This window comes from Heterodontus francisci, chromosome 4 (genome assembly GCF_036365525.1).
Source record: "Heterodontus francisci isolate sHetFra1 chromosome 4, sHetFra1.hap1, whole genome shotgun sequence".
Lineage (NCBI taxonomy): Eukaryota > Metazoa > Chordata > Chondrichthyes > Heterodontiformes > Heterodontidae > Heterodontus > Heterodontus francisci.
The window spans coordinates 29,983,475-30,008,144 of record NC_090374.1 but is presented as its reverse complement, the minus strand read 5'-3'; the positions used below and the strand labels follow the sequence as shown (position 1 = coordinate 30,008,144).

Genomic DNA, 24,670 nt, shown 5'->3' with positions numbered 1-24,670 from the left:
TCCAGCCAGCAATGCTAGGCAGCCTGGGGTCGTGCTCTCCACTGACAGGCCACCCAAAGTCCACACTAGGGGAATATCTACCCACTTCATTCTAGTTTGAGTCATTCACTGTCTGAACATACGTTCTCAAGTCTCTCCTCAACAAAAAAACAACCTTTGACCCCACCGTCCTTGCAAACTACCAGTCCATCTCTAACCTCCCCTTCCTCTCCAAAGTCCTTGAACGTGTTGTGGCGTCCCAAATCCATTCCCATCTTTCCAGGACCTCTATGTTTGAATCCCTCCAATCAGGATTCTGCCCCTGCCACAGTGCCAAAACAGCTCTTATCCTATGTGACTGTAACAAAGGTAAACATTCCCTCCCCGTCCTTCTCGACCAGTCTGCAGCCTCTGACATGGTTGACCACACCATCCTCCTCCAATGCCTCGTTCAGTTGGGTGGGACTGCTCTCACCTGGTTCCATTCTTATCTATTTAATCGTAGTCAGAGAATCAATTGCAATGGCTTCTCTTCCTGCTCCCACACCGTTACCTCTGGTGTCCCCCAAGGATCTATGCTTGGCCTCCTCCTATTTCTCATCCACATGCTGCCCATTGGTGACATCATTTGAAGCACAGTGTCAGTTTACACGTGTATTCTGACAACACCCATCTCTTCCTCAGCACCACCAAAGAGGCAGTATAATTCAGCAAACCAAGCACATTGAGTCACAGGGCTGGATTTAGTTGTTATGTTGTGGTAGCGGACTCAGAAGTGGGTACCATCGCCACTCGGCACGTGTGTGACTGCCCCACTGCAATCCCAAGGCGGGCGGCCAATTATAATAATGGAGATGTGGGGCCTGGCAAATCATGCGATGGGGGTAAGATTCTAGGCACCGAATGAGGTGTCTGATGACTCCGGGGCAGGTGCTGGTTCCATATTTAAAAGTCTGCCAGCCCTGCTTTCATTGCTGCCTTTATGTCATTTGTTCTTTGCTGCTGGGACTGGTGCTGCAGTGATTCCTGAACTCTTACTGACAGCCAATCCCCTCACCTGAGAATATGGCCCTTTCACCCAGCTGTATGGATACCTATGCTGACCACCCGAGACCATGCCCACCCGTGCAGAGCGCACAGCACTTCAGACCAGCAATCGCCTCCGCTCCTCCCACTTCCCCTATCCGATACTGGTCATGGCTGCTTTCCCGTCGTGGCACCGTCATGGGAATCCGAAGGCACGTGAGGGCCGCCGGTTGTCCAATTAATTCCAATCCTCCCTCCACCTCCCCCCCCCCCCCCCCCCACATTGAATTGTGATCAATTACATGCCAATGTATTTAAACTAACTATTCAGCAATTCAAATCGCAATCCCGTCGCTTCGGGGCAGCAAGGCTGCCTTGATGCTTTCCTGCTGCTGACTAAATCTGGAACCGACGTCACAATGTCAGATTTCCGGGCGGACACGTCCATTGCCATTCTCCAGCCCCTCACACCTCCATTCCGGCTCCAACGGCCTCACTAAATTCTGCCCATAAAGTCATTAAGGCACAGAATGAGGCCAATCGGCCTACCAAGTCCATGCCAGTTCTCTATAGAGCAATCCAACCAGTCCTATTCCCCCGCTTTATCCCCAGAGCCCTGAAAGTTTATTTCTCTCAAGTGGCCATCCAATTTCCTTTTGAAATCATTGATTGTCTCTGCTTCCACCACCCTCGTGGGCAGCGAGTTCCAGGTCATTACCACTCGCTGCGTAAAAAGTTCTTTCTTACATCCCTCCTGCATCTCTTGCCCAAAACCTTAAGTCTATGTCCCTTAGTCCTTGTACTTTAATCTAATGGGAAAAGCATTTCTTTGTCTACCTTATCTAAACCTGTCATAATCTTGTACACCTCAATCAGATCTCCCTGCAATCTCCTTGCTCATATCTAGCAGGATTCATGTTATGAGCAAACACAATCTCTGAAATGCCCGTGAAACCCTTATCTGCCTTAAATTATTAAAAGTGCACTGTGAGATACCTCACGTCGCTAAGAATCGCAGGAACGAAAGCGAGGAGCACTACAAGGAAATTGAAATACGAAGTAAGGCAAAGGATGTCAAAAGGTCATGTATTATAGTGAAAGCTGATTGTGTTCACATTTGAATTATTGATTAAACATGGCAGATGTGGCTACAGCATTGCATATCCTCTCTGCTGAAGTTCAACTGCTGCTCTTAAAGAAAACAGAGCCAAGAATAGCCTCGGAGTCTGTTATGTGCACACAGAATTTTAGCTTAATTATGGCATCCTGTTTAGTTTGGTTATCTGAGGTTTCTGATAGGTTCGATTGCTAACGGCTGTGATTGGGATGCAAAAGAGGTTTAATCTGAGATCACCCCCAGTGAGGCAACTTATTATAAAGTTAACAAAAGAAAATGTTTGCAGGGCTATGTGGAAAGGGCAGAGGAGTGTGACTTTTTTTTATTCATTCATGGGATGTGGGCGTCACTGGCGAGACCAGCATTTGTTGCCCATCCCTAATTGCCCTTGAGAAGGTGGTGGTGAGCTGTCTTCTTGAACCGCTGCAGTCCATGTGAGGTAGGTATACCCATAGTGCTGTTAGGAAGGGAGTTCCAGGATTTTGACCCAGCGACAGTGAAGGAAAGGCGATGATAGTTCCTAGTCAGGATGATGTGTGGCTTGGAGGGGAACTTGCAGGTTAAAGCTTAGGTCAGGAAAAAGAACCCGACCCGAACCCGACCGATCCACAGCGGACCCGAGCCAGACCCGGCCCGAGTCCTTCCAATTTCGCCCCGAGCCTGACCCGACCCGAGCCCGACCCCACTTGACCCGAACTGAGCCCGACCCAACCATCCCTTTACTTACCTTCCAACTGGGACGCTCCACGAAGCTGCAGCACATGTGTGATGACATCATAGCGACGTCACTCACTCACTGCACAGGCTCAGTTTTGTCCCGGACTCCCAGCTCAGCTAAGTTTTTTATTTTATTTTTAATACTTACTGGCAGAGTACTTACCGTGTGTGTCCGGCCTGACCCAACCCGAGCACGACCCGGACTTGGCCCGACCTGACCCGAGCCCAAAAGCCGGACCCGGAAGAGGGGCCCGATCCAATCCGAACCCGACACATGTCGTCGGGTCCCGTCGGGTTCGGGTCGGGTAGCAGGCCTTTATTGTAGGTGGTGGTGTTCCCATGCATCTGCTGTCCTTGTCCTTCTAGGTGGTAGAGGTCACGGGTTTGGAAGGTGCTGTCTAAGGAGCCTTGGTGCGTTGCTGCAGTGCATCTTGTAGATGGTACACACTGCTGCTACTGTGCGTCGGTGGTGGAGGGAGTGAATGTTTGCATATGGGGTGCCAATCAAGTGGACTGCTTTGTCTTGGATGGTCTCAAGCTTCTTGAGTGTTGTTGGAGCTGCACCCATCCAGACAAGTGCCTTGTCGATGGCGGACAGGCTTTGGAGAGTTAGGAGGTGAGTTACTCGCCACCGGATTCCTAGCCTCTGACCTGCTCTTGTAGCCACGGTATTTATATGGCTATTCCAGCTCAGTTTCTGGTCAATGGTAACCCCCAGGATGTTAACTAATTGGTTAGCTCTTTCAGAGAGCCGGCACAGGTACGATGGGCTGAATGGCCTCCTTCACTGTTATATCAGTCGATGACACACTTCAAATTTGTTCCTAAACGTTGTGAAGAGTTCCTTACCAAGAGGATGAAAGCAGTCTGGAACACATCTCACAGTTCAGGTGGTCAAATCAGGGCAGTCCAAATGGTCGGAACAATTTTCAACTGTGAACCTCCCATTTCTCGTCTGAGAAAAGGACAGATGGAAGGAGACAATTGGAGACTCACGTGACGCAAATTTCAGATTGGCCTGTAAATGGGCGCACAGCACTTCTACCTGTTTCAGGCCTAAGGCCATTTAATTATGCAAATTGGGGTTCTATCTGTATCACAGATGAGCAGAATGTGTTCCCTGGTCCTTAAAGGGAGTGCAGGCTGTCATCTGCTTCATAAAAAGGGTCTGAACCTCTTTTTGTGCGAACTGAAGGAACAAAAGGAGTACTCCACCTGGCTAAACAAAAGTACTGTGACAGCTCTGCTGAAGAATAAATTAAAGATCAACGCTTGTCTCGCCATCAGAGTTCTTGCACTTCTGATTGGTCATTCATCACTGTCAATCATCAATCATTCAGTGCAAATGAGCAATACATTACGCCTCTCATTACAAGAAATTTTAGGGCCCTCCACGAGGCTTATTATAATCAGAAGAGAAACTCTGAACAAAATAATGACAACTTGTATTTATATAGTGCCTTTAATGTAATAAAATATCCCAAGGCACTTCACAGGAACGTTATTAGATTAGATTAGAATTAGAACATTACAGCGCAGTGCAGGCCCTTCGGCCCTCGATGTTGCGCCGACCTGTGAAACCATCTGACCTACACTATTCCATTTTCATCCATGTGTCTATCCAATGTCCACTTAAATGCCCTTAAAGTTGGCGAATCTACTACTGCTGCAGGCAGGGCGTTCCACGCCCTTACTACTCTCTGAGTAAAGAAACTACCTCTCACATCTGTCCTATATCTATCACCCCTCAACTTGAAGCTATGTCCCCTCGTGTTTGCCATCACCATCCGAGGAAAAAGACGCTCACTATCCACCCTATCTAACCCTCTGATTATCTTATATGTCTCTATTAAGTCACCTCTCCTCCTCCTTCTCTCCAACGAAAACAACCTCAAGTCCCTCAGGCTTTCCTCGTAAGACCTTCCCTCCATACCAGGCAACATCCTAGTAAATCTCCTCTGCACCCTTTCCATAGCTTCCACATCCTTCCTATAATGCGGTGACCAGAACGGCACGCAATACTCCAGGTGCGGTCTCACCAGAGTTTTGTACAGCTGCAGCATGACCTCGTGGCTCCGAAACTCGACCCCCCTACTAATAAAAGCTAACACACCATATGCCTTCTTAACAGCCCTATTAACCTGGTTAGCAACCTTCAGGGATTTATGCACCTGGACACTAAGATCTCTCTGTTCATCTACACTACCAAGAATCTTCCCATTAGCCCAGTACTCTGCATTCCTGTTACTCCTTCCAAAGTGAATCACCTCACACTTTTCCGCATTAAACTCCATTTGCCATCTCTCAGCCCAGCTCTGCAGCCTATCTATGTCTCTCTGTACCCGACAACATCCTTCGGCACTATCCACAACTCCACCGACCTTAGTGTCATCTGCAAATTTACTAACCCACCCTTCTACACCCTCTTCCAGGTCATTTATAAAAATGACAAACAGCAGTGGCCCCAAAACAGATCCTTGCGGTACACCACTAGTAACTAAACTCCAGGATGAACATTTGCCATCAACCACCACCCTCTGTCTTCTTTCAGCTAGCCAATTTCTGATCCAAAGCTCTAAATCGCCTTCAACCCCATACTTCTGTACTTTCTGCAATAGCCTACCGTGGGGAACCTTATCAAACGCCTTACTGAAATCCATATACACCACATCCACTGCTTTACCCTCATCCACCTGTTTGGTCACCTTCTCGAAAAACTCAATAAGGTTTGTGAGGCACGACCTACCCGTCACAAAACCGTGCTGACTATCTCTAATGTACTTATTCTTTTCAAGATGATTATAAATCCTGTCTCTTATAACCTTTTCCAACATTTTACCCACAACCGAAGTAAGGCTCACAGGTCTATAATTACCAGGGCTGTCTCTACTCCCCTTCTTGAACAAGGGGACAACATTTGCAATCCTCCAGTCTTCCAGCACTATTCAAGCAAGCTTTGACAACAAGCCACCTAAAGTGATATTAGGGCAGATGACCAAAAGATTAGCCAAAGAGATATGTTTTAAGCTTTGTCTTAAAGGAGGAAAGACAGGTAGAGAGTCGTAGGGAGGGAACTACAGAGCTTAGGGCCTTGGCAGGGGATGGCACGGCCACCAGTGGTGGAGCAACTAAAATCAGGGATGCTGAAGAGGCCGGTATTGGAGGAGTGCAGGTATCTCGGAGGGTTATGAGGCTGGAGGCGATGGCAGAGTCAGAGAATGCTGAGAAGTGGGGGGTTTGAAAGCAATCTGGTTGGAAGCTCATCTCAGGGTCACATACGACACCAAGGTTGCAGACAGTCTGGTTCAGCCTCAGACAGATGGAGTCAGTGGCTAGGGAACAGACTTTGTACCAAGGACCCTTTGGGCTTCCCAATATTGAATTGGAAGAAACTCCTGCTCAGCCAGGACTGGATTTTGAACCAGCAGTCTGACAATCTAAAGAGAGTGGAGGGGTCGAGAGAGGTGGTGGTGAGGTCGAGCTGGATGTCATCATTATACATGTGAAAAATATTTTCAAGGGACAACATGCGAACATGAGAAATAGAAGGGGGGCAAGGATAGATCTTTGGAGGCACACCAGAGGTAACGGAGCAAGAAGAGAAGCCATTACAGGTGATTCTCTGGCTACGGCTGGATAGATAAAAATGGAACCAGGTGAGTACAGTCCCACCCAGATGGATGACAGTGGAGAGGCATTGGAGGAAAATGGTGTGATCAACTGTGTCAAAGGCTAGACAGATCGAGAAGGATGAGAAGGGATAGTTTATCTTTGACAAAGTCACACAGGCTACTATATGTGACTTTTGGTTCTGTGGCAGCGACGTATACCTGATTGGAGGGCTTTAAACATAGTGTTCCAGGAAAGATGGGCATGGATTTTGGAGACCATAACATGTCCAAGGACTTTAGAGATGAAAGTGAGATGGGCAAAGGGGCAGTAGTTTGCAAGGATGTTGGGATCAAGGGTTTTTTTTTGAGGATAGGGTTGATGATGTCAGATTTGAAGGTGAGGGAAACTGTAACAAAATCAGTTAAAATGGGAGCCAGGAAGGGAAATTGGGTGGTCAGCTGTTTAGTGGGAATAGGGTTGAGGAAGTAGGAGGTGGGTCTCGTGGACAAGACTAGCTCGGAGAGGGCATGAGGGAGATAGGGCAGAAACTAGAGAACAACGTGAGTTCAGGGCTAGGGCAGGGGAGGAGCTTCAGAGGAGGTTTGGCCTGGTAGGCTAGTGGAAGGCAGGGAAGTGGCAGAGGTGGCTGATCAGATGGTCTCAGACCTAGTGACAAAGAAGTCAGTGAGCTCCATGCATTTGTTGGAGGTCAGGGGAGATGAGTTTAAGAAGACAGCTTTGCGGTGGAGATTATCTTTGCATCCTATGATGATCCTGGAACAGTGTGCAATTTTGACAAGAGCAGGACCTGATAGTGCTTTATGTGGTCCAGCCAGGTCTGGCAGTGAATGGTTAAACCAGTTGTCTGCCATATCTGTTCAAGACTGCACCCCTTAGGCTTAAGGGAGAAGACAGGAGATGAGGGCCGCACCAGTGCAAATGGTCAGGATTAGAGATAGTAATGGCTTTCTTGGTGACTATGTCATCAAAGGTGGAGGTGAGAATGCAGTTGAGCAAATCAGTAGCTGAAAAAATTTTGTTGTGAATGGAGGGCAAAAGGCAGGACAGTGGGATTTTGAAAGTTCAGTTGTGAGTGAATGGAACTGTGTCCATTCCATTCATAACAGTTCCAGGTACATTGCCTTACCTCAGGGCTTTTATAATGATATAAGGTTTCATTGCATGATAAGTTTTTCACAATGCACTATAAATATCATAGGCAATATTATGGAATAGAACTCAGTAGTTTCATGGCCACCCCCAATACTGATACTAGCTTTTTATTCCAGATTGAATTTAAGCTCCCCAGCTGCCATGGTGAGATTTGAAACCATACCACAGGATTATAAATCCAGGTCTCTGCATTCTTCTTTGGCCTCCTTATTTCGAGAGACAATGGGTAAGCGCCCGGAGGTGGTCAGTGGTGTGTGGAGCAGCGCCTAGAGTGGCTATAAGGGCCAATTCTAGAGTGATTACTAGCCCAGTTACATAACTACCATACGGCTGTACCTGCTAGGACACTGGAGCTATCTCTATGCTCTTCAAAATAGTGCCATAGGATCTTTTACATCCACCTAAGAGAGCAGGTAGGGCCTCGGTTTAACATTTCATCCAAATGACAGCACTTGATTTTTGCACTCAGGTCTCTGGAGTGGGACTTAAACCCACAATCTTATAACTTAGAAGCAAGAGAGCAACCAATTGAGCCACAACGATACCTGATAACAATGCTGTTAATGCACACGCCAGCTGTTCAAACTTAGTTTACAATGACAGCAGTGCTAAAAAGACAAGTAACTTTACCTTTGGCACAGCTATGCAGCTCTGTTAAGGGCTAAAACTCTGTTGAATATATCTTGTGCCAGCATCAGTGTCTTCAGCAGTGTTTATTCCATGGTGACAACAAAGAGCTCCAGTGTCGTCAAGCTGCCGTAAGACATGAGCAAACATTAGTGTAACGCAGTTGAACTATTAACAGCCCTTTTCTGCTAACCTGCTGTACATTAAGAAGACTAAACAGGATCAACATGATTGAAGGTGAAGGCAGGATGGGCAGGATTATTTTTTTCTCTTCCTCAATGCTCATTGGCAGTTCACCGGCAACTCCCTGTTCGTCAGTTCAAGCCTCTTACACAGCGTAAGGAGTCCTCTAAGAGCAGGTTTGATGGGTATTTTCTGCAAGCATGGTGATGCTTTGTAAGAACTAGCAATGTTACCTGGGGAAAGGCCACGATTTTAATAGAGCTCACATTACATCAAACTGCAATGGATTTCACACTTCCTCTTCAGGCCTTTGTTATTTCTATGCGACTGAGTGATCACATTTTTACAGTGTTCAGATGAGTGCAAGTGAAACTTGAACTACCCTGAAACCCAAGATGAAATTAATTTATGTGTTTAGTATCGCTGAACAAGCTTGGAAAACACATAATGAAGTAGTGTTTTCCACTTATGTTAACAGTCAATGGTTTATACTGTAGATTTATGATTTAGATTTAGATATACAGCACTGAAACAGGCCCTTCAGCCCACCGAGTCTGTGCCAACCATTAACCACCCATTTATACTAATCCTACACTAATCCCATATTCCTACCACATCCCCACCTGTCCCTATATTTCCCTACCACCTACCTATACCAGTGGCAATTTATAATGGCCAATTCACCTATCAACCTGCAAGTCTTTTGGCTGTGGGAGGAAACCGGAGCACCCGGAGGAAACCCACACAGACACAGGGAGAACTTGCAAACTCCACACAGGCAGTACCCAGAATTCAACCCGGGTCGCTGGAGCTATGAGGCTGCGGTGCTAACCACTGCGCCACTGTGCCGCCCACTGGGCATGAGACAGCTCTAATAAATTCAGTAAGGGGGGGGTTGTAGCACATGTATTGTTCGCCTCATTGCAAAGCCAACGGAACTCTTCTCGAATAATAAAAGCAAAATACTGCAGATGCTGAAAATCTGAAATAAAATCAAAAAGTGCTGGAAATACTCAGCAGGTCTGGCAGCATCTGTGGAGAGAGAAGCAAAGTTAACGTTTCAGGTCAAGTGACCTTTCATCAGAACAGGAAAAGGTTAGAAATGTAATAGGTTTTAAGCAAATAAAGTGGGGATGGGGCAAAAGACAACAAATGGGAATGAGTGGGCAGGAAATTACTGAACTCAATGTTCAGTCCCAAAGCTCGGGGTCATGTTTTCGGACTGAGCGGAGGGTTGAGCTTCCTGTCACTTGCCATTTCAACCCCACCCCCTGCTCTCATGCCCATATCTGTGACCTGGGATTGGTGCAGTGTTCCAGTGAACATCAACGCAAGCTCGAGGAACAGCAACTCATTTACCGATTAGGCACGCTACAACCTACCGAACTGAATATTGGGTTCAATAATGTCACAGCATGACTGCCCCCCCCCCCCACTTTTTTTTTACTTTTACCTTTTTTCTAGCTTTACTTTGGACTTTTTATTTTTATTTCACTTTATTTTAGTTTGTTTCATCATTACATTTTTTTTTACCATGTGCCTGCCCACTTTTTTATGTTTTGCTTTTGGCAGGGCTTTCATTATTCTGTCATTTAACACCCTCTCTGCACTAACGTTTTGTATTTCACCACGCCATTAACGCACTCTTTGTCTTTGCCTTTGCCCCATGACCTCCTTGTCAGTTATTCTCTGTGACCTGTCAACCCCTCCCCGATCAGCAGAAATAATCTCTTAGTGTTTACCCTATCCAGCCCCTTTAGAATCTTATATGTTTCAAAGCGATCACCTCTCATTCTTCTAAACTCCAGAGAATACATGCCCAATTTACTTAGTCTGTCATCGAGGACAATCGCCTCATTCCAGAGACCAATCTAGTGAATCTTCACTGCACTGCGTCTAATGCAAGTATATCCTTTCTTAAATGTGGAGACCAAAACTGCACACGGTATGTGGTCTCATTGGGACAACCCAGCGAACTTGGAATTACAGTAATTGTGGCCGATGGCACTAGGATAGAAAGTTACAAAAGAGTAAATAGGAAGGAAGGTCTCCAATCCATCCCCTTAACATCAATAAGGGGCTGAAAATCCTCAATCTTTCTGGTGTATTCCAGCCATGGAAGCTAGGTGAGGATGTGGATAAGCCGGGGATTCTGTGGGGGCTTGAAAAGGGCCAATGCTTCCGCCTACTCCTTAAAAGGCAAATGTCATTGGAAGGGCCAAGGCCGGCGGTGGGACTTCCAACAATGAGAGCTCCCACATCGCTGGCCCTCAGAGAGAACAGCCAGAGCACCAACAACAACTTGCATTTATATAGTGCATTTCACATAGTAAAACATCCCAAGGCACTTCACTGAAGCACTGTCAGGCAAAATTTGACAACGGGCCACCTGAAGAGATATTAGGAGAGGAACAAAGTTGGTTGAAAAGGTAGGTTTTAAGAAGCAGCTTAAAAAGAGAGAGGCGGAGAGGTTTTGGGAGGAAATTCCAGAGCTTAAGGCCTAGGGAGCTGAAGGTACAGCTACCAACGGTGGAGCAAGAGGTCAGAATTAGAGGAGTGCACATGTCTCAGAGGACTGTAGGGCTGTCGGTGGTGGGCCGCCTGGTGGAACTAGGTATACCAGCCACCAATTGGCATAAGTGGCTTCACCTTCGCATCCAAGTCAGTACCATGTGTACAAAATGGCTGTCTAATAACCTTATAAAATCTTAAGAAAATTAATTGAATATTATAGAAATAGCTTCTCTCTCTTATTAAGAAAGAATCTATAGCAGTCTGACAGGCTGACAGATACAGGACAGTGTAAGCCTCTTATCTCTGCCAAGGACATGATTCTAGAATAGGATCTGGTACAAAATATTCCAAAGGTGGTATCTTATGGCCCATATCTAAACCAACTGTCTGAGTAAAGGTTAATCAGGATGAGCAAGCCAGTGACAAGCCATGAGATGACTTCATGGACTCTGGAAAGAAATGGGAGGTATCTACCTTGAATATCTGTCCCTTGCTAAATGCACAATTGAATGTGATCGGCACAAGATCGGCTTTCATTGCAGCAGCTTTTTCGGGAGCAGAGTGTGAGCGAGTGAGCAGCTGGGAAGGTCAGTTTGAAAGTAAACTTAATTTCCTTTTGTTTTCGGCGGAGGCCAGGGGGCTGCTGGGTAAGTAAAACACTATATATTTGGGCGGTTTAAAATAACTTTCCTTTCATTGCAGCAGCTTTTTCGGGAGCAGAGTGTGAGCGAGTGAGCAGCTGGGAAGGTCAGTTTGAAAGTAAACTTAATTTCCTTTTGTTTTCGGCGGAGGCCAGGGGGCTGCTGGGTAAGTAAAACACTATATATTTGGGCGGTTTAAAATAACTTTCCTTTCATTGCAGCAGCTTTTTCGGGAGCAGAGTGTGAGCGAGTGAGCAGCTGGGAAAGTCAGTTTGAAAGTAAACTTAGTTTCCTTTCGTTTTCGGCGGAGGCCAGGGGGCTGCTGGGTAAGTAAAACACTATATATTTGGGCGGTTTAAAATAACTTTCCTTTCATTGCAGCAGCTTTTTCGGGAGCAGAGTGTGAGCGAGTGAGCAGCTGGGAAGGTCAGTTTGAAAGTAAACTTAATTTCCTTTTGTTTTCGGCGGAGGCCAGGGGGCTGCTGGGTAAGTAAAACACTATATATTTGGGCGGTTTAAAATAACTTTCCTTTCATTGCAGCAGCTTTTTCGGGAGCAGAGTGTGAGCTTTTGAGCAGCTGGGAAGGTCAGTTTGAAAGTAAACTTAATTTCCTTTTGTTTTTGGCGGAGGCCAGGGGGCTGCTGGGTAAGTAAAACACTATATATTTGGGCGGTTTCTGAACCCGAGACACCACACTTGTAGTGTTTCCCACCCGCCCTCCTCCTCGAACCAAAAAAAAAGGACTCGGTGGGGTGTTTATAAGGTAAGGCTTTTTCTATTTCTCTGGTTTTATCGTGATTGGTAAAAACTTTTCGTTCCTTTTTCATTTAACTAAGTTAAGCTTAAGATTAAAAATGGCAGGAGATCTCAGACCCGTGTCATGCTCCTCTTGCTCAATGTGGGAGCTCAGGGACATGGCTGATGTCCCTGGCTCCTTCACGTGCAGGAAGTGTGTCCAACTGCAGCTCTTGTTAGACCGCATGACGGCTCTCGAGCTGCGGATGGACTCACTTTGGAGCATGCGCGATGCTGAGGAGGTCGTGGATAGCATGTTTAGTGAATTGGTCACACCGCAGATTAGGATTGCTGAGGGAGAAAGGGAATGGGTGACCAAAAGGCAGAGAAAGAGCAGGAAGGCAGCGCAGGAGTCCGCTGCGGTCATCTCCCTCCAAAACAAGTATACCGTTTTGGATACTGTTGAGGGAGATGGCTCACCAGGGGAAGGCAGCAGTAGCCAGGTCCATGGCACCGTGGCTGGCTCTGCTGTTCAGAAGGGCGGGAAAAAGAGTGGAAGGGCAATAGTCGTAGGGGATTCGATTGTAAGGGGAGTAGATAGGCGGTTCTGTGGTCGAAAACGAGGCTCCCGAATGGTATGTTGCCTCCCAGGTGCACGGGTCAGGGATGTCTCAGATCGGCTGCAGAACATTCTAAAGGGGGAGGGTGAACAGCCAGTTGTCATTGTGCACATCGGCACCAATGATATAGGTAGAAAACGGGTTGAGGTCCTGCAAGCAGAGTTTAGGGAGTTAGGAGCCAAGTTAAAAAGCAGGACCTCAGAGGTAGTAATCTCAGGATTGCTACCAGTGCCACGTGATAGTCAGAGTAAAAATGAAAGAATAGTCAGGATGAATGCGTGGCTTGAGAGATGGTGCAGGAAGGAGGGGTTCAGATTTTTGGGACATTGGGACCGGTTCTGGGGGAGGTGGGACTATTACAAATTGGACGGTCTACACCTGGGCCGGACTGGAACCAATGTCCTTGGGGGTGCTTTTGCTAACGCTGTTGGGGAGGGTTTAAACTAATGTGGCAGGGGGATGGGAACCAATTGAGGTCAGTTGACAGTAAGGAGGTAGTAACAAAAGCCTGTAAGGAACTAGATAATGAAGTCAGTGTGACTAAGGGGAAGAGCAGGCAGGGAGCAGATGATGAATATAAAGGGACTGGTGGTCTGAGGTGCATTTGTTTTAATGCAAGAAGTGTAGTAGGTAAGGCAGATGAACTTAGGGCTTGGATTAGTACCTGGGAGTATGATGTTATTGCTATTACTGAGACTTGGTTGAGGGAAGGGCATGATTGGCAACTAAATATCCCAGGATATCGATGCTTCAGGCGGGATAGAGAGGGAGGTAAAAGGGGTGGTGGAGTTGCATTACTGGTCAAAGAGGATATCACAGCTGTGCTGAAGGAGGGCACTATGGAGGACTCGAGCAGTGAGGCAATATGGACAGAACTCAGAAATAGGAAGGGTGCGGTAACAATGTTGGGGCTGTACTACAGGCCTCCCAACAGCGAGCGTGAGATAGAGGTACAAATATGTAAACAGATTATGGAAAGATGTAGGAGCAACAGGGTGGTGGTGATAGGAGATTTTAATTTTCCCAACGTTGACTGGGATTCACTTAGTGTTAGAGGTCTAGATGGAGCAGAATTTGTAAGGAGCATCCAGGAGGGTTTTCTAGAGCAGTATGTAAATAGTCCAACTCGGGAAGGGGCCATACTGGACCTGGTGTTGGGGAATGAGCCCGGCCAGGTGGTTGAAGTTTCAGTAGGGGACTACTTTGGGAATAGTGATCACAATTCCGTAAGCTTTAAAATACTCATGGAGAAAGACGAAAGTGGTCCTAAAGGAAGAGTGCTAAATTGGGGGAAGGCCAACTATACCAAAATTCGGCAGGAGCTGGGGAATATAGATTGGGAGCAGCTGTTTGAAGGTAAATCCACATGTGATATGTGGGAGGCTTTTAAAGAGAGGTTGATTAGCGTGCAGGAGAGACATCTTCCTGTGAAAATGAAGGATAGAAATGGCAAGATTAGGGAACCATGGATGACAGGTGAAATTGTGAGACTAGCTAAGAGGAAAAAGGAAGCATACATAAGGTCTAGGCGGCTGATGAAAGACGAAGCTTTGAAAGAATATCGGGAATGTAGGACCAATCTGAAACGAGGAATTAAGAGGGCTAAAAGGGGTCATGAAATATCTTTAGCAAACAGGGTTAAAGAAAATCCCAAAGCCTTTTATTCATATATAAGGAGAAAGAGGGTAACTAGAGAAAGGATTGGCCCACTAAAGGACAAAGGAGGAATGTTATGCTTGGACTCAGAGAAAATGGGTGAGATTCTAAACGAGTACTTTGCATCGGTATTCACCGAGGAGAGGGACATGACGGATGTTGAGGTTAGGAACAGATGTTTGATTACACTAGGTCAAGTCGGCATAAGGAGGGAGGAAGTGTTGGGTATTCTAAAGGGCATTAAGGTGGACAAGTCCCCAGGTCCGGATGGGATCTAGCCCAGGTTACTGAGGGAAGCGAGAGAGGAAATAGCTGGAGCCTTAACAGATATCTTTGCAGCATCCTTAAACACGGGTGAGGTCCCGGAGGACTGGAGAATTGCTAATGTTGTCCCCTTGTTTAAGAAGGGTAGCAGGGATAATCCAGGTAATTATAGACCGGTGAGCCTGACGTCAGTGGTAGGGAAGCTGCTGGAGAAGATACTGAGGGATAGGATCTATTCCCATTTGGAAGAAAATGGGCTTATCAGTGATAGGCAACATGGTTTTGTGCAGGGAAGGTCATGTCTTACCAACTTAATAGAATTCTTTGAGGAAGTGACAAAGTTGATTGATGAGGGAAGGGCTGTCGATGTCATATACATGGACTTCAGTAAGGCGTTTGATAAGGTTCCCCATGGTATGCTGATGGAGAAAGTGAAGGCGCATGGGGTCCAAGGTGTACTAGCTAGATGGATAAAGAACTGGCTGGGCAACAGGAGACAGAGAGTAGCAGTAGAAGGGAGTTTCTCAAAATGGAGACGTGTGACCAGTGGTGTTCCACAGGGATCCGTGCTGGGACCACTGTTGTTTGTGATATACATTAATGATTTGGAGGAAAGTATAGGTGGACTGATTAGCAGGTTTGCAGACGACACTAAGATTGGTGGAGTAGCAGATAGTGAAGGGGACTGTCAGAGAATACAGCAGAATATAGATAGATTGGAGAGTTGGGCAGAGAAATGGCAGATGGAGTTCAATCAGGGCAAATGCGAGGTGATGCATTTTGGAAGATCCAATTCAAGAGTGAACTATACAGTAAATGGAAAAGTCCTGGGGAAAATTGATGTCCAGAGAGATTTGGGTGTTCAGGTCCACTGTTCCCTGAAGGTGGCAACGCAGGTAAATAGAGTGGTCAAGAAGGCATACGGCATGCTTTCCTTCATCGGACGGGGTATTGAGTACAAGAGTTGGCAGGTCATGTTTCAGTTGTATAGGACTTTGGTTCGGCCACATTTGGAATACTGCGTACAGTTCTGGTCGCCACATTACCAAAAGGATGTGGATGCTTTGGAGAGGGTGCAGAGGAGGTTCACCAGGATGTTGCCTGGTATGGAGGGCGCTAGCTATGAAGAGAGGTTGAGTAGATTAGGATTATTTTCATTAGAAAGACGGAGGTTGAGGGGGCACCTGATTGAGGTGTACAAAATCATGAGAGGTATAGACAGGGTGGATAGCAAGAGGCTTTTTCCCAGAGTGGGGGATTCAATTACTAGAGGACACGAGTTCAAAGTGAAAGGGGAAAAGTTTAGGGGGGATATGCGTGGAAAGTTCTTTACGCAGAGGGTGGTGGGTGCCTGGAACGCGTTGCCAGCGGAGGTGGTAGATGCGGGCATAATGGCGTCTTTGAAGATGTATCTAGACAGATACATGAATGGGCAGGAAGAAAAGAGATACAGAACCTTAGAAAATAGGCGACATGTTTAGAGAGAGGATCTGGATCGGCGCAGGCTTGGAGGGCCGAAGGGCCTGTTCCTGTGCTGTAATTATCTTTGTTCTTTGTTCAAGACAACAGACCCGAGAAATAAGGTATATAAACGGGCTCTCAAGAGGGAAAAAGTACTTCTGATGAAAAAGATCGTCTCAAGGTGGATCCATGCTGGCTCCGGCCGAACACCCTGGCTAGCTCAAGTAGACCGGGAGCAGAAGAGACTGCCACTGCCAACTACAGATCTCAGCAACATTCTGCTTCTTCCATCCGTTTGTCCAATCCGGGACCGGTAAACTATTCTGAGGAGACTGCCACTGCCAGCTACAGATCAGCATCCGCTTACTTCCCCCATCTGTTCATCCAATCTGGGACCGGTAAATTGTTTTCACCTGTCACAATCTTATGCTTTTTCTGTCTATTTAACCTGTACATTATATTTAAACTGTTGCTTCTTAATAAACTTCTTTAAAGTCACATTATGAACTTAACAGAGAGTCGGGATAAATGGGTCTTTTTCTGATTGGCAAGATGTAACTAGTGGGGTGCCACAGGGTTCAGTCCTTGGGCCCCAACTATTTACAATCTATATTAATGGCTTGGATGCAGGGATAGAAGGTACAATAGCCACATTTGCAGATGACACTAAAATAGGTTGGATAGTAAGTTGCAATAAAGAAATAAGAAATTTACAAATGGATATGGATAGGTTAGGTGAATGGGCTAAAATTTGGCAGATGGAGGTTAACATGGATAAGTGTGAGGTTATCCATTTTGGTCGGAAGAATAGAAAGGCAAATTATCTAAGTGGACAGAAACTTCAGAGTGCTTCGGTGCAGAGGGATCTGGGTGTCCTCATGCATGAATCACAGAAAACTAGTATGCAGGTACAGCAGGTAATAAGGAAGGCAAATGGAATTTTGGCATTTATTGCTAAAGGAATAGAATATAAAAGTAGAGAAGTGTTGCTGCAACCGTACAAGGCATTAGTGAGACCACACATGGAGTATTGCATACAGTTTTGATCCCCTTACTTGAGGAGGGATGTAGTTGCATTGGAGGCAGTGCAGAGGAGGTTCACTAGATTGATTCCAGAGATGGGGGGTTGTCTTATGAAGAGATATTGAGCAGTTTAGGCCTTTACTCTCTAGAGTTTAGAAGAATGAGAGGAGATCAAATTGAGGTATATAAGATGATTAAGGGGATTGACAAAGTAGATGTAGAGGATGTTTCCTCTTGTGGGGCAATCTAGAACGAGAGGTCATAGTTTAAGGATAAGGGGTAGCAGATTTAAAACAGAGATGAGGAGAAACTACTTCTCTCAAAGGGTCGTGAGTCTGTGGAATTCACTGCCCCAGAGTGCAGTGGATGCCGGAACATGAGTAAATTTAAGGAGGAGATAGACAGATTTTTAACCAGTAATGGGTTGAAGGGTTATGGAGAAAGGGCAGGAAAGTGGAGTTGAGGCCGAAATGAGATCAGCCATGATCGTACTGAATGGCGGAGCAGGCTCGAGGGGCTGAATTGCCTACTCCTGCTCCTAGTTCTTATGTTCTTATGTTGTTCTGTGGGTATCTGTGACTCCCGAACCTAGATCTTACATATAGTCTGGACCCTCAAAGAAACACAGCCTGAACATATATTATTTAAATGCCATTCCCTTACAAAGGGAACAACCGAACGGGGGCACAGCATTTTTCTTTCCACAACACTATTTTGCATTTTGTGGCCCGCAGGTACCAGAGCTGTGCTTCTAGGGTGTAGGCACCTGCCAGCATCATGTAAGATAGGGAATTTACCCCTGGACGTCCACCGGAGTCAACAGAACAGGGTCTCGGTAGGTGAATCCCAACACTTACGCTGGGGTTGCCCCACCCCCATTCTCCTGTGGATTTGGAGCCTGAACAATCAGAAATAATAGCTGCTGAAGAAAAGGTCAAAGGAAAGAAGGAAACAATATGCATTTCTATAGCACCTTTCCCAACCTCAGAACAACACACGTTGCTTCACAGCACATGAGGTACTTCTGAAGTATAGCTACTGTTGTAATGAAGGCAAACTCAGCAACATAAACAGCAACAAGATAAATGACTAAGTAAACTGTTCGTAGTGGTGGCAGCTGAGGAATATTTGTTGGCCAGGAGAACCTACGTGTCCTTCATTGAATAGTGTCAGCCGTGGCTCAGTACGTAGCACTGTTGCCATGGCATTAGACAGTTGTAGGTTCAAGTCCCACTTCAATAACTTGAACATGTAATATTGCTTAACACTACAGTGTGACACTGAGGAAGTGCTCCACAGTTGGAGGTGCCAATTTCTGGATGAGACATTAAGCTAAAAGCTCTGTCTGTGCTCCTCTAGAGAATATAAAAGATCTCACGGCATTACTTTGAAGCAAGGGAGTTATTCCTGGTGCCATGGTCAACATTTATCCCCCAACTAATACCACTAAAACAGATTATCTGTTCATTATTGCATTGCAACAGTGACTACACTTCATTGGCTTTAAAGCACTTTGGGACATCCTGAGGACATGAAAGGCGCTACATACACGCAAGTTCTTTCTTTCTAGTGCCATGGGATCTTTTGCATCCACCTGAGCATGCTTAATCATTCATTCCCTCCACCACTGTGGCTGCAGTGCGCACTATCTGCAGGATGTAATGCAGCCACTCGCCGAGGTTTCTTCAGCAGCATCTCCAAAAACCGAACATCCACAACAAGGGAAGGAGGTGCAGGGGAACACCAGTGCCTCCAAGTACCTCTTCTTCAAGTAGCACACGATCTGGACTTGGACATATATCATTGCTCCTTCATGGTGGCTCGGTCAAAGTCTTAGAACTCTCTGCCTAACAGCACTTCACCACGTGGAATGCAGTGGTTCAAGAGAGCGGTCCACCACCACTTTTCCAAGGAAAACTAAGGATGGGCAACAAATTCTGGCCATGCTCACCACACCTATATCCTGAGAATTATTTTTTTTTAAGTTTTAATTTGTTAGTACACACCTATCAGACTTTTAAAGCATCGACCCTATGTATTAATATTGTATTATATGCGCCTGTCACTTGGGAAGAGTACCCCCTTCCACCTGATGACCTATCCCATCAAGATCTCCACAATGCCATCTGAGAGTGAAAGGACAGTCATGTTAGATCCAGTAACAGAAGTTAGCATTAATCACTTGCACTGGAATTTTCAGACAAGTGCCTGAAGTTAAAGATCACCCCCCTCAAATCAGTTTATAAAATCAAACAATATATTTTCATTTTTTAAAATAAAAATTCAATTGGAAACTAATAGTTAAATCAAGTTGAACAATCTTTATTTAAAGGATTTTCATTTTATCCGACACCAATCCTCATGGTTTTCTAAGGGGAAATCAAAGTTCCAATAGGTGAACTAGTCATGTTGAGCACATGACCTGCGAGCACTTGATATTGTCACTGGGTCTTAAAAATGGAAAAGTATTTTCTCTCACTATTAACTGGTAACTACAACATTTATCCAAAAAAATCAATTACTTCTACACATCCTTGTGTTTAAATCCCTTACCTTTCCTGCCTCTGTAACACTCCAGCCCTAACTCCCAGGCCCTGGAACTTTCTGTTCCTCGCACTCTGGCCTCTTGTGCAACCCTCTGTAGGAGAAATGCCTTGAATGTGTCTTCCAAATGAAGTAAGTAGTCAGAATGAATTCTAGGAAAGGAAAGGGTTAGTCATAATTCAACCATGGAGATGACACAAACAAAACATTCCTTACCAGGGATAGGAAACATCCAATCGAGGCCACAGGCTCAATGACAGCTTGTTAAGTAGACATAAGCATATCCTCCCTTATCCTGACCTCTGTGCGACCCCTTTGTTAGCACAGGCCTGAGGAACCAGAGAGTAAACAAGAGAATCAATAAGAGTAATGTTGGCGTAAATCCAGCATTCTGCCCAATCCCGTGGGTTTCTTACTCAATGATTTATTTTAAAATGGCCCCCACTGAATCTCAGCTACTACTACAATTAAGGGAGAGGAGAGGAGATTGGCCTTAATGACCCTGAACTTGGTAGTGGGGATGAGGGAAGGGAGCGTGATGAGGGGTGGGGGAGGGGGGGGTGAGGAAATCAGTCAGACTTCCTTCTCCTGGTCTTATCCAGCTGCTCCTGTTTGAACTTGTGTTTACGTATAAAAATATAAAGATCAGATGAGGACATAATCAGGCTCCACTCCCTTGTAGTCAAATAGCCTTCAATATCTAAGGCCACACAGGAAGAAAGTAACTCTTCTGACGCATTTGAGAGCCAGTGCTGAACCATTCACCCAGCAGTGGGTCAATACCATTAGGAGAGGGCAGAACAAGGAGAGGGAAGATAAAGAAAGAAATTACTATTCAACTCACCCACAGCAGATCCTGAAATGGAAGTTAGTCAGCTAGGTAACATGTTACAAATGTACTCCCCCAGTTTATCATAGCATTGTGAATGTAAATGATGAAGTGCCTCCTTGTTTACCATCATACCAGGAGTGTTTTACGAGAAGCTAATTGACTGGCAGTTGAATGATTTTGTTGCTTCAGTTTAGTATTCACGGTGTTTGGTAAATTACTGCTGGACCACCATGCTTAGCATGATATTAGAAAATCAGCATTAACAACAATGTGGCTTTTGACAAAACTAGTCCCTGCACCAAGCTGAAAAAGTTAGAAGTAACCATTGACTGTTATATTGTATGGGCACTTCACAAGCTCCAATTAAATTCCTCCCTCTCCTATTTTAACAGGGACATTTGAATCATAGAATTTTCACAGCACAGTAGGAGGCCATTCAACCCGTCTTGTCCGTGCCAGCTCTCACTAAGAGCAACTTACCTAGTCCCACTCCCCTTGCCTTCTCCCCATAGCCCTGCAAATTTTTTCTCTTCAGATAACTATCCAATTCTCTTTTGAAGAGCTCAATTGAATCTGCCTGCACCATGCTCTCAGGCAGTGCATTCTACATCCAAACTATTTGCTGTGTAAAAATGTTTTTCCTCATGTCAACCACCTTAAATCGGTGTCCTTTGGTTCTCGACCCTTACACGAATGGGAACAGTTTCTTCCTATCAGCTCTGTCCAGATCCCTCATGATTTTGAACGCTTCTATCACTCCCCTTAATCTTCTCTTCTCCAAGAAGAACAGACCCAGCTTCTCCAATCTCGCCACATAACTGAAGTTCCTTATCCCTGGAACCATTCTCAAGACCCAGGTTAACACATCTGCTGACATAAAGACTTGAAGTTACATGGTGCCTTTCATGATCTCAGGACGTCCCAAAGCGCTTTACAGCCAATGAAATATTTTTGAAGTGTAGTCACTGTTGCAATGGAGTCACACACCATTCTGACTTGGAAATATATCATCGTTCCTTCACTATCACTGGATCAAGGTCTTGGAACTCCCGACCTACCCCACAGGAACTGCAGTGGTTCAAGAAGGCAGCTCACCACCACCTTCTCAAGGGCAATTAAGGATGGACAATAAATGCTGGCTGTGCCAGCAATGCCTACACCCCAAGAACGAATAAAAAAAATGGGCAGCCAATTTGCACACAGCAAGCTTCAACAAACAGAAATGTGATAACCACCAGATAATGTGTATTTTGGGATGTTGAATGAGGGGTAAACATTGGCCAGGGCCACAGGGGTAACTCCCCTGCACTTATTTAAAATATTGCCTTGGGAACTTTGACATTTGCCTGGGAGGGCAGACAGGGCCACAGTTTTAACACCTTAATCGAAAGACAGCACTTCCGACATTGCAGCACTCCCTCAATACAACCACAGATATCCAAGAGAGGAGCTCTATACAAGTGTGTTCAACAGCTGCATGACAGCAGTAATTTCCACCCCTAATCCAGATTCTGATTTTTAAAAAACTATTGACCAAACTTTTGGTTTAAATATTAAGGTTCAAAGCTGGAAAGTCTTGATATTTGGTGGAAGTACAGTTGTACATCCTGCTGCTTTGATGTACATTAGTCTATCGCTGGATCTGTGCACTATTAGCTGCTCCAGCACCGGTTAGCTTACAAATATTAAGCTCTCGAGTTATAGAGTCATAGAGTCGTACAGCATAGAAACAGGCCCTACGGCCCACCGCGTCCATGCTGACCATAATGCCTATCTATACTAATCCCACCTGTCTGCATTAATTCCATATCCCTCTATGCCTTGCTCATTCAAGTACCTGTCCAGATGCGTCTTAAATGTCGCTACTGTTCCTGCCTCCACCACCTCCTCAGGCAGCTCATTCCAGATACCCACTATTCTTTGTGTGAAAAATTTACCCCTTTGATCCCCTTTAAACCTCCTCCCTCTCACCTTAATTCTATGTCCTCCAGTTTTAGTCACCCCTACCATGAGAAACAAACTCTGGCTATCTACCCTATCTATGCCTCTCATAATTTTATATACCTCTATCATGTCCCCTCTCAGCCTCCTTCGCTCCAGGGAAAACAGACCCAGCCTATCCAATCTCTCTTTATAACTCAAGCTCTCCAAACCAGGCAACATCCTTCTGAATCTTTTCTGCACCCTCTCTAGCTTAATCACAACTTTCCTGTAGTGCGGTGACCAGAACTGCACACAGTATTCCAAATGCGGCCTAACCAACGTTATGTACAACTGTAACATGACGTCCCAACTCTTGTACTCAATGCCTCGGCCGATGAAGGCAAGCATGCCATACGCCTTCTCCACCACCCTGCCTACCTGTGTTGCCACTCTCAAGGAACTATGTACTTGCACCCCAAGGTCTCTCTGCTCAACAACACCCCCCAGGGCCCTGCCATTCACTGTATATGTCCTGCCCTGGTTTAACTTCCCAAAATGCATCACTTCGCACTTGTCTGCGTTAAATTCCATTTACCATTCCCTTGCCCACTTTCCCAGTTGATTTATATCCTGTTGTAACCTTAGACAACCTTCTTCACTGTCCACTATACCCCACCAATTTTGGTGTCATCTGCAAACTTACTAATCATGCCCCTTACATTCACATCCAAGTCATTAATATATATGACAAACAACAGAGGGCCCAGCATCGATCCCAGTGGCACACCACTGGTCACCTGCCTCCAATGTGAAAAACAACCCTCCACTACCACCCTCTGCCTCCTATCACCAAGCCAATTTTGTATCCAATTTGCTAGCTCACCCTGGATCCCAAGTGTTTGAACCTTCTGGACCAGCCTACCATGCGGGACCTTGTCAAAGGCCTTGCTAAAGTCCATGTAGACAACGTCCATCGCCCTGCCCTTGTCAATCCTCTTGGTCACCTCCTTGAAAAACTCAATCAAATTCGTGAGACATGATTTCCCATGCACAAAGCCATGCTGACTATTCCTAATCAGACCATGCCTTTCCAGATGCATATAAATCCTGTCTCTCAGAATCCCTTCCAATAACTTTCCCACTACTGATGTAAGGCTCACCGGCCTGTAGTTCCCTGGCTTATCCCTGCTGCCCTTCTTAAATAAAAGCACAACATTAGCTATCTTCCAGTCTTCCAGTACCTCACTCATGGCTAATGATGATATAAAAATCTCTGCCAGGGCCCCAGCAATCTCCTCCCTTGCTTCCCAGAGCATCCTAGGATACACCTGGTCAGGCCCTGGGGATTTATCCACCTTAATGCACTTCAAGACCTCCAACACCTCCTCCTTTGTAATGTTGATATGCTCCAGGATATCGGTGTTCCCTCCCTTGAACTCACTAGCTTCCATAACCTTCTCCACGGTAAATACAGATGAGAAGTATTCATTTAAGACCTCGCCCATTTCCCGTGGCTCCACACATCGATTGCCACACTGATCCTAAAGGGGATCTACTCTCTCCCTAGCTACCTTTTTACTCTTAATATATTTACAGAATCTTTTAGGATTCTCCTTTATCTTATCTGCCAGGGAAATCTCATGGCCCCTTTTCGCCCTCCTAATTTCCTTCTTAAGTGTAGTCCTCCATCCCCTATACTCCTCGAGGGACTCGCTCGATCCCAGCTGCCTATACCTGACATATGCCTCCTTCTTTGTCCTGACCAGACCCTCAATATCCCTCGTCAACCAAGGTTCCCTCAACTTGCCAGACTTGCCCTTCCAGCTAACAGGAAGATGCCGGCCCTGATCTCTTCCTATCATACTTTTAAAAGCCTCCCACTTCCAGACACCCCTTAACCTATAAACAGCCTCTCTCATTCAACTTTTGAGAGTTCCTGTCTGATGCCATCGAAATTAGCCTTCCCCCAATTTAGGACTTCAACCTGAGGACCAGTCCTATCCTTTTCCAAAATAAAAACAA

The 24,670-nt window shown here is 45.7% G+C and overlaps 1 protein-coding gene across 4 annotated transcripts in view; it reads right to left on the bottom strand.

Moving 5' to 3' along the window:
• wdr17 (WD repeat domain 17) overlaps window positions 1-20,007 on the bottom strand; it is a 162,394-nt gene extending 142,387 nt beyond the window's left edge. For all 4 annotated transcript variants that reach the window (XM_068029317.1, XM_068029318.1, XM_068029320.1 and 1 more), the window contains exon 1: window positions 19,903-20,007. The gene's annotated coding sequence lies outside the window, so the exon portion shown is untranslated. The remainder of the gene's footprint in view (window positions 1-19,902) is intronic.
• Window positions 20,008-24,670: the final 4,663 nt, after the last annotated feature.